This window comes from Meleagris gallopavo, chromosome Z (genome assembly GCF_000146605.3).
Source record: "Meleagris gallopavo isolate NT-WF06-2002-E0010 breed Aviagen turkey brand Nicholas breeding stock chromosome Z, Turkey_5.1, whole genome shotgun sequence".
NCBI classification, from domain to species: Eukaryota; Metazoa; Chordata; class Aves; order Galliformes; family Phasianidae; genus Meleagris; species Meleagris gallopavo.
This window is the reverse complement of record NC_015041.2, coordinates 13,841,979-13,850,143: the sequence shown is the minus strand read 5'-3', so window position 1 is coordinate 13,850,143 and position 8,165 is coordinate 13,841,979.

Here is an 8,165-nt window from a genome sequence, read left to right as displayed (position 1 = left end):
TCACACCACAAAATGAAGAGTGTCTTGATCAGCTCATCCATTCAAACAGGAAGATGATGACCAGGGAACTGTGTATGGAGCTGAATATTGGCTTCACTGTGTTGGAAGTGATGGTGACAACACTGGAATATTGCAAAGTTTGTGCCAGGTGGGTCTCATGAGCGCTCACAGGAATAGAAAGGACACCGTATGCAAGTTTGTCAGGACCTACTGGGCCATTAAGAGGCTGAAGGTGACAGTTTCCTGGGTTGCATTATTACCAGAGAAGAGACATGGTGACATCACAATGAGCTGGAGTCAAACAGCATGGAGTGGTGACAGCACTCCGTGGAGTGGTGACCTATGAATTCCTCATCAAAGAAAATGTACAAGATGCAGCTCTTAGCAGAAAAAGTGGTGTGTTCTGTCTTTCGGGATAAGAGAAGAGTGATCCTTCTGGATTTCCTGGAACGTGGAGAAACGACCAACTCTGCTATGTCATGATGCTATCTATGCTGAAGGCTTGAAATTTCAGAGTCAGGACAGAGAACAAGGCAACCTTTCTCTTTCAGCATGATAATGCCAAGCCTAATGACAGTTCAAAGACAGTGGTAAACACTGCCAGTCTTGGCTGGACTGTTCTACCACACCTGTCGTACAGATTTGCTATCTTCTGATTTCTATTTGTTTGGGGCCAATCAAAAATGGGCCACATTTTCCTAGCCACTATGCTGTCATAGTATCTATGAAACAATGGGTCACCTCTGCTGGTGCAGATTCTTATGAGTGTGTCACACAGGCTCTAGTCCATAGCAGGTGAAAATACGCAGCTAATGGTGTTTGACATCAATGGTGTTGAGAAAGAGTGTTTTGTAACTAAGAATTTGCTCTATCAGTGTTATTGTGCTATTTGTAACGGTTGTAGTTTCCATGGAAATAAATAGGAGATATTACTTTTGGATCAATCTACATATGTTGTTTTCATCTGCACATTACAGCAAATCTTAGTCTAATACATCATGACAAACAATTAACAGTGTCAGAACATTGACAAAGGGTAGAAATAGAAAACAGTTTAAGTAAATATCATGTTCAAATGAGAACTCAGAAGTTAGCTGAAAGAAGATAAGATACTCATTTACTGAATGTTTAAAACCAGGAAAAACACAGACAAGCCCCCACAACAACTTTGCAGCTTTGAGGGGTAGAAGGGTGGGTTGGGTTTCAGTAATCCTTAAGAAATTACACAATACTTCATAGTCTAATATGAGGCTCTATAATTCTATAACATGAAGAATCTCCAAATCTCAGACAGACAGGTTTTCTATGGGAAAATCAGAAAATCCACAATCTTTTCTTTACAACTTTGAATCTTGCTAGAGGCAAACAGAAAGAATGTTTTGTGATTGAGTGTAGGATAAATTCTTTGTCTTTGGGGAGAGTTACCTTTAGAAATATAGTATTTTTAAACATCCTGAATCAGATCTTCAATCCATGCCCCAACTTTAATTTTGTGGGTGCGGTACGAAAGACAAAAAGCTGTTCATTTAAGGCTTTGTTACATCTACATGAGCTCAAGCTTTCTGCAGTGTGCACCAGGACAGAGTGGTGTACCAAATCCAAGAAGAATGAAAACAGAAAGTAAAAGTGCTCAATTCTATATTTACTTTTAAAATTGTTTTTAGATGGCACTGAACTACTTTGTCACGTATCATCCACTTACAGATAAAAATATGATCAGAATGAACTGTGCTTCTGGTGATCCTTAAAAACTCAGTATTCTGGGGGAAAAAAAATGCTTCTCTGTTTTGCCCCTCATTTTTGTTTCTTTAGTTTTAAGTTAATATTGGTGAAAATAAAGCATTTATTTCCATATGGAACTGAAACTTTGTATTGGCCATTCACTTCCCACCATCACATTATCAAACTTTAAAAGATCCAAGAAGCTGATTATAAACCTTAGTAAGACTCATTTGCAGTCTGTCACAGCTTTCTATTGCCAAGAGATTTCTTCTGATATTCATGAAGGCTGCTTCATTACAAATTGCAATTGTAACCACAATTACACCTACACTGTGCTTTTTGACAAGGCTCCTTATAAATAAGAGCTTCTGGTGTTTGACTCACTCAGTAAAACGGAATAAAACAAGGATTAATAAACTTAATCTGAAGAGGCAAGACTACCCTGGATCTCTTGGTTTGGCCAATGGCTTGCAGGGGAATAACTGCTCAATAATTCACACATGACATTGAGCAGTTGCATAGCAACTTTAACGGTTTCATAAATTCTCAATAAAATAGTTGCATCTCCGGTATAAATAAAATGGGGTTGGGGGAGAGGATTAGGAATGAAATCTAACTAGCTCCAGAAGAGGAGACCACATCTAGTACTCTAGGAAAAAATGTATTAGTTATCCACAGTCTGAAGGGAAAAATTGGAATTACAGCTATTAATGATACAAATATAACATATTAGGAAACCATACAGAAAAAAAAATCACCTCTAACTTAAAAAATTACTTCCCAAAGATAGGTTCAAAACCTTATCCATTCCCATCTTTCTCAAATTAATCTCTCTTCTCCTGCAACCTCCTCTTTCTAAGCTACCCAAAGAATTTGGTCATGTCCTATAGGTCAACAAATTCTGACTACATTGGCAATAGGAAAGGTCAGAGAATACACTCAAAAAGAGAGAAACTGAGAAACTTTCTGACAGGTGGTTCATTTCCATTTACATATTATGGCTGTTCCACTTCAGCATCAGTTGGCACAGGTTGCAGCTACAGACTGCAGATAGATTCACACGCAGGAGACATGTATGCTACACAACTCTGGGAAGTCTGCTGCTGTGTTCTTAGTAAGATACTTAATGACTAGAAGTGGCAGCCTGATTGAGCTCAGACGAGCCTGTTTCTTGTACTGAAGATATTTTTGAAAGCTAAGTGCTAGACATGTATGTGCAACCTTTTGGCTTGCCTGGGCCACACTGAGTAAAGACAAATTGTCTTGGACCATATATACATAGGTTACTCTAAAACTAATGCCTCCTATTTATTTCCATGGAAACTACAACAGATTCAAAGAGCACAATAACTCTGCTTGAATAAGCAAATTCTCAGCTACAAAACACCACTTTTCAATACAGTCACCCCATTAGCTGTGCATTTTCACTAGAGATGAACAAGTCCATTCATGCTACACTAGTAAAAATCTACACCAGTAGAGATGACCCATTGTTTCACTCACCACTGCCGAAACGCACCATCCACCCCTTCATTCTGCTCATGTCCATTGTTTGGTCTCCACAAACATTCAAGCAAGCGCTGATGAATGTAAGAGGTTGCCATTTTTTTCTACACGGAGTAATTCAGTGCCACACCTTTGCTTCGTATATGCTTCCATGTCAGATGCCGTTCTGTTAGACTGCCTCTGTGTTGCCATCTGTCATACAGCAACAAAATGAAAGAGAGTATTGGTGGGAAGGTTCAGCTTCTACTGCCATACCACCAACATCCGCCTCTGATGTCAAGAGCTGACATCATAAAATAGAAGACATTACTTTCAGGGCAGCCCTCATAAACTATACATTATCATTAACATACAAGCATACAAATAAGCACGTACAAGAGTGATGGGAACATGCCCAGGGCTACTCTGCAGTGAAGAGCCGCTGCCTTCATAGCATGGGGCAGATGGCAGGCTGTACTGTCAGCCATGTGGTCACATGTGGCTTGCAGGCTGTGGGTTGGACACTCCTCTACTAGAGCGTGGATCACAAGAGCAAGGTATTCAGAGGAAACAATAACGCACCTGGATAGAAAATCAAAGAATCACAGTAACACAGAACATAGAATCGTAGAATGTCTTGCATTGGAGAGGATAGTTACAGATCACCTAGTACTACTCTTCCTATCAAGAGTAGGGTTGCCATCCAGGTCCTACCCATCCAAAGGCCCATCTTTTTATAACACTTTATAATCCTCTAAATACTGGAAGACTGCAATGAGGTCTCCTCAGAACCTTCTCTTCTCCAGACCAAACAAGCTCAGATCCCTCAGCATGTCCTTGTAGGAGAGGTGCTCCAGCCCTTTGACTATCTTTGTGGCCTCCTCTGGACCCACCCAAACAGCTCCACATCTTTCTCACTTAGTGGGACCCAGACCTGGATGCAATACTGGAGGTGGAGCCTCACAGAAGCATAGAATAAGAGGATACAGCCTCACTGGGCAACCTGTTTCAGTATCTCATACCCTCACAGTAAAGAATTTCTTCTTGATATCTAGTCTAAATCTACCCTCTTCCAGTTTAAAAACATTTCCTGCCCTTATAAATAGTCCCTCCTCAGCTTTCCTGTAGCCTGCCTTCAGATACTGGAAGGCTGCTATAATGTCTCCTCAGAGTCTTGTCTTCTTCAGACTGAAGAGTCCCAGCTCACTCAGTTTGTCCTCGTAGGGGAGGTGCTCCAGCTCTCTGATCATCTTTGTGGCTCTCCCCTGGACCTGCTTCATCACACTGTAAACATGAGGGCAATCTTCCAAAAAAGAATGGAGGCCTTGCTGCATGAGGCCCGTGAGCAATTTATGTACCTAGGTCCAAAACTGAGTTCCTAAAAACGTTGTCCAATTCATGATCAATCCAAGGCATGTCACCCTACAGAGGTCTCAATTTTCACCACTGGAATTCCTCAAACACCTGCCACTTTGGCTGGGCCTAGGCCCAGATCTGTCTGCTCCTAACAGGTCATATACCTTAAATAAAGTCCTTCTTCCAAGCGAGTTCAGATGTGCTTTCCATGAGATTGTGCCTTCATACCCTCATTTCCTTTCTCCAGTCTTTGCAGTGCTTCAGTGGGCAAGATGAAAACACCTCACCCCCGTCACCAGCCTCTTACATACAAGCTCATCTCTCAACAACCTACAGCTCACACATTACAGACCTCTCTTGGCTGTGGCCAGGACACATGCTTACCTTTCTTCAGACACTGAAGAAATTTGAAACCAGCTCTGTCACACACAAGTAAATGCTGTAGCCACTGACCACTCATAGAATAGGGGAAATTACTTCCCCAGGTACCTTCCAAAAGATAAAAATAATATCCTCCATTTCTCAAAAACATGAACTAAGAAAAAAACATCCACAGTAGAACATAAGTGCCTGCTATTAAGAATATGACTTCTGGTGGCACTGAGGTCTACATCTTGAAGAAGGGTAGCATCTGCTATAAGTTCCCATGTTCAATCAGAAGCAGCTGTTTTTCTATGAATACCACTCAGAAGCACTTAGCTCTCCCCATCCATTCTCTAAGGCATGAGATGCTTCCCAGAAGCCTGCATTCCATTACAGAGCCATATGTCCAAAATTAGCCATTATGGCTTGTACCCTGCCACGCCAAATCTCACCCTCTAAAGTGGGCATCCCTTCCTGTGTCCTGGGCCTCAGATATGGTGTGAGTGCTTGTGCAGACCTAACACAGACAGTGCCATGTGCTGAATCTCACCTGTCAGTATTTTGGACAGAGATCACAAAATGCTTGCATAGGCCCCATGTTGACTAAGGAGACAGAGAGGGCCAGGCAAAGCCTTGCCGATACTGGCTGCAACATCCTGTCCATCGTTGGGTGCAAGGAAGGTGGTGCAGAAGGAGGGCCAGGGAGAGTGGGAACTCAAGGCAAGAAGTCATTCAGGGCTTTCCCACACCTGGAGGCTTCCAGGTGATAGCCTGCATGATGCAAGGGGAGGAAGAGCAGCCATGCATTAAGGCTGCCCAGCTCCTGAGAACAGGCATGTCTCAGCTCTACCACACCCCACTGGCCTGCTGCCACCTCCAGCCCCCTGCTCTGGAAGGGCTTTCACAGAGAGGAAAAAAGCCCACGCTGATTCATAAGCCTGAGTCTCCCTGCAAGCTCTGCAGACCAATTGCCAATACTTTACTTTTAGCAAAACATGAGGAAGTTCATCAGAGACGCCTGATCTCTATCCATCATCGAGAGATCAAATCTCCTCATGGTCAGTGCCTCTTCCTGTACAGATGTCAGACTGAAGCATGGTTCCATGCTTAGGGAACTACTCTCCTACAATTATTTTCAAGATTTCTGCTAGGAGTGTAGTGCTTGTTTAACCATTTCAGCTGAGCCCAGGGCAAATCAATCCACCCTTCCCCAGCAGAAACATTGCTGCCCCTCTCAAGCAGTGAGCTGAAAAAGCACAAGAATGGGCTGGGCAATGAAGCCATGGCTGCAGCTCAAGAGAGCGTTATCAGGGTGTCACAGGCTCTGTGTCATGTCAAAGGTAGATAATCCTCCTCCATCCTTCCTTTCACTCTTGCACATTGCCCTCACAATTACATTTACCATGCCACAGCCCCTGGGAGTTTCACTGACCTAAATTTTGCATGGGAACACTAATTATTTGTTCTTTTTAGGCCCCACATTCAGAAAAGCATGAAAGCATGTACCTCCACCTGACTCATTTTTATCACAAAATGTAAATTATTCCTTACAATATTAAAAAAAAAGCATTAAAAAAGAAAACAAAATCAACAACAAAAAAAACAATGACCTGAAGGACAACTCAGTTTAACACCACCTGACTGAAAAATATGATTAAGAATTGGATGAAATAGCTTGTAGTTTTTAACTGATTGTTAACTTGCCAAATTTTTTGCTTTTTTTTTAATCCACATTTACTGTATTTTGTCCAGCAATATATTCCAAAATTAAAAATATTTTCAGAAATATATAAATTTCTCTTTCTAAATAGTTGAAGGAAGCTAAACCTCTAAAGAATTAACATGTTATTTTCCTGACTGTAAGACCCAGCCAAACTTTTGATCCTGGGTTACAGGACTTTCATCTTTCAGTGTTTTTTCCTTCCAGATTTGGTGCTTGCAGCATAAAACTTGTACTGCTAATTGTAATGCTGCTGCTTGTCATGCAATTTCATTCTTAATTCCCACTTTTTCTTTGAGGCACTTACTGAATGAAGAGACCAAATTCTCCTGTAAGAGTTAACAACATTTTTGTCATAGAAAGAGGAATAAGTGAACTATTGAAAGATTAGAATTTTTTGTAGTTGTTGTTGGAATTAAGCATATAAAAGACACGAGGCTTTATATGGCCAGTTATTAGAGCGTGGTTGTGTTACCATGGTCTTTTACTTTCTTTTATTGACCAGGTTGGTTATAGCAGAGCTCTAAGAATCTGAGAGAAGCCTGACCCTTTGTATTGGGTTCTGCACAATCATGGAACAGTTGTAGGCACCCCTAAATGTGTCCCTGTCTTTCAAAAACTAATGTCTTTTTATAAACAAAATATTCACAAAAAAAATGACAAACTTAACAATAATTTTGATGTACGAAGTACTATCTGCCTTTCTTAATTCCATATTAGAAAAGCAATGAACAACAAAAACAGAGATTTAAAAACCTGGCTTTTGATAAAATCTATGAAGACATATCTGTCTTGAATATATTGTCTTGCACAAACACCAGATTTGGGTTTTGTTTTGTTTGTTTGTCTCCAGTTACATTGATTGCTCTTCTGTAAAATGTTGTGCAAGTAATTTGTATATAGCCTCCTGCCCTAAAATTTACAAGATATGAAATTTCTCCTTAGAGACTACAAGTGAGTTGGGCAGTGGTTTTATTTTAAAATATTCTGTATATACAGATGTGCTATTGGCTAGTTACTCTACCAAGCAGTAGAGTATTGTGAGTATTATTGTTGGGTTTTTTTAGAACTATAAAAAAAAATTATGCAGCCATTTAAGGTCAAATATTAATAAAGTGAGAGAAATTACTAAACAGATAAATCCACATTGGGTACTACAAAACAGCACCACTGATTTTATACTCACATGCTAAGGGATTTTTGCCACTAACTTAGAGAACATTGGGCTCAACCTTTCAGTGATATGCATTCCTGCCTCATGAGATATTAGCAGCAAATCTTCCACTACCTTCACAAAAGGCTCTCTGTAACCTTTAAAGTTTGCCCCTGCAATTCCTGAATCACCATAGTTGTAAAAATTGCTTCAAGATACTTGCAGTAAGCACTGTAGGAGCTGGGACCTCACCTTGCATCTTCAATCTGGGGTAAAAAATGTTTGGGCTCCTAATACTGGGATATTTTAGAAGTGTTATGTATATTGTAAGATCTCCTATATATCATCATATCTCTGTTAAAAAAA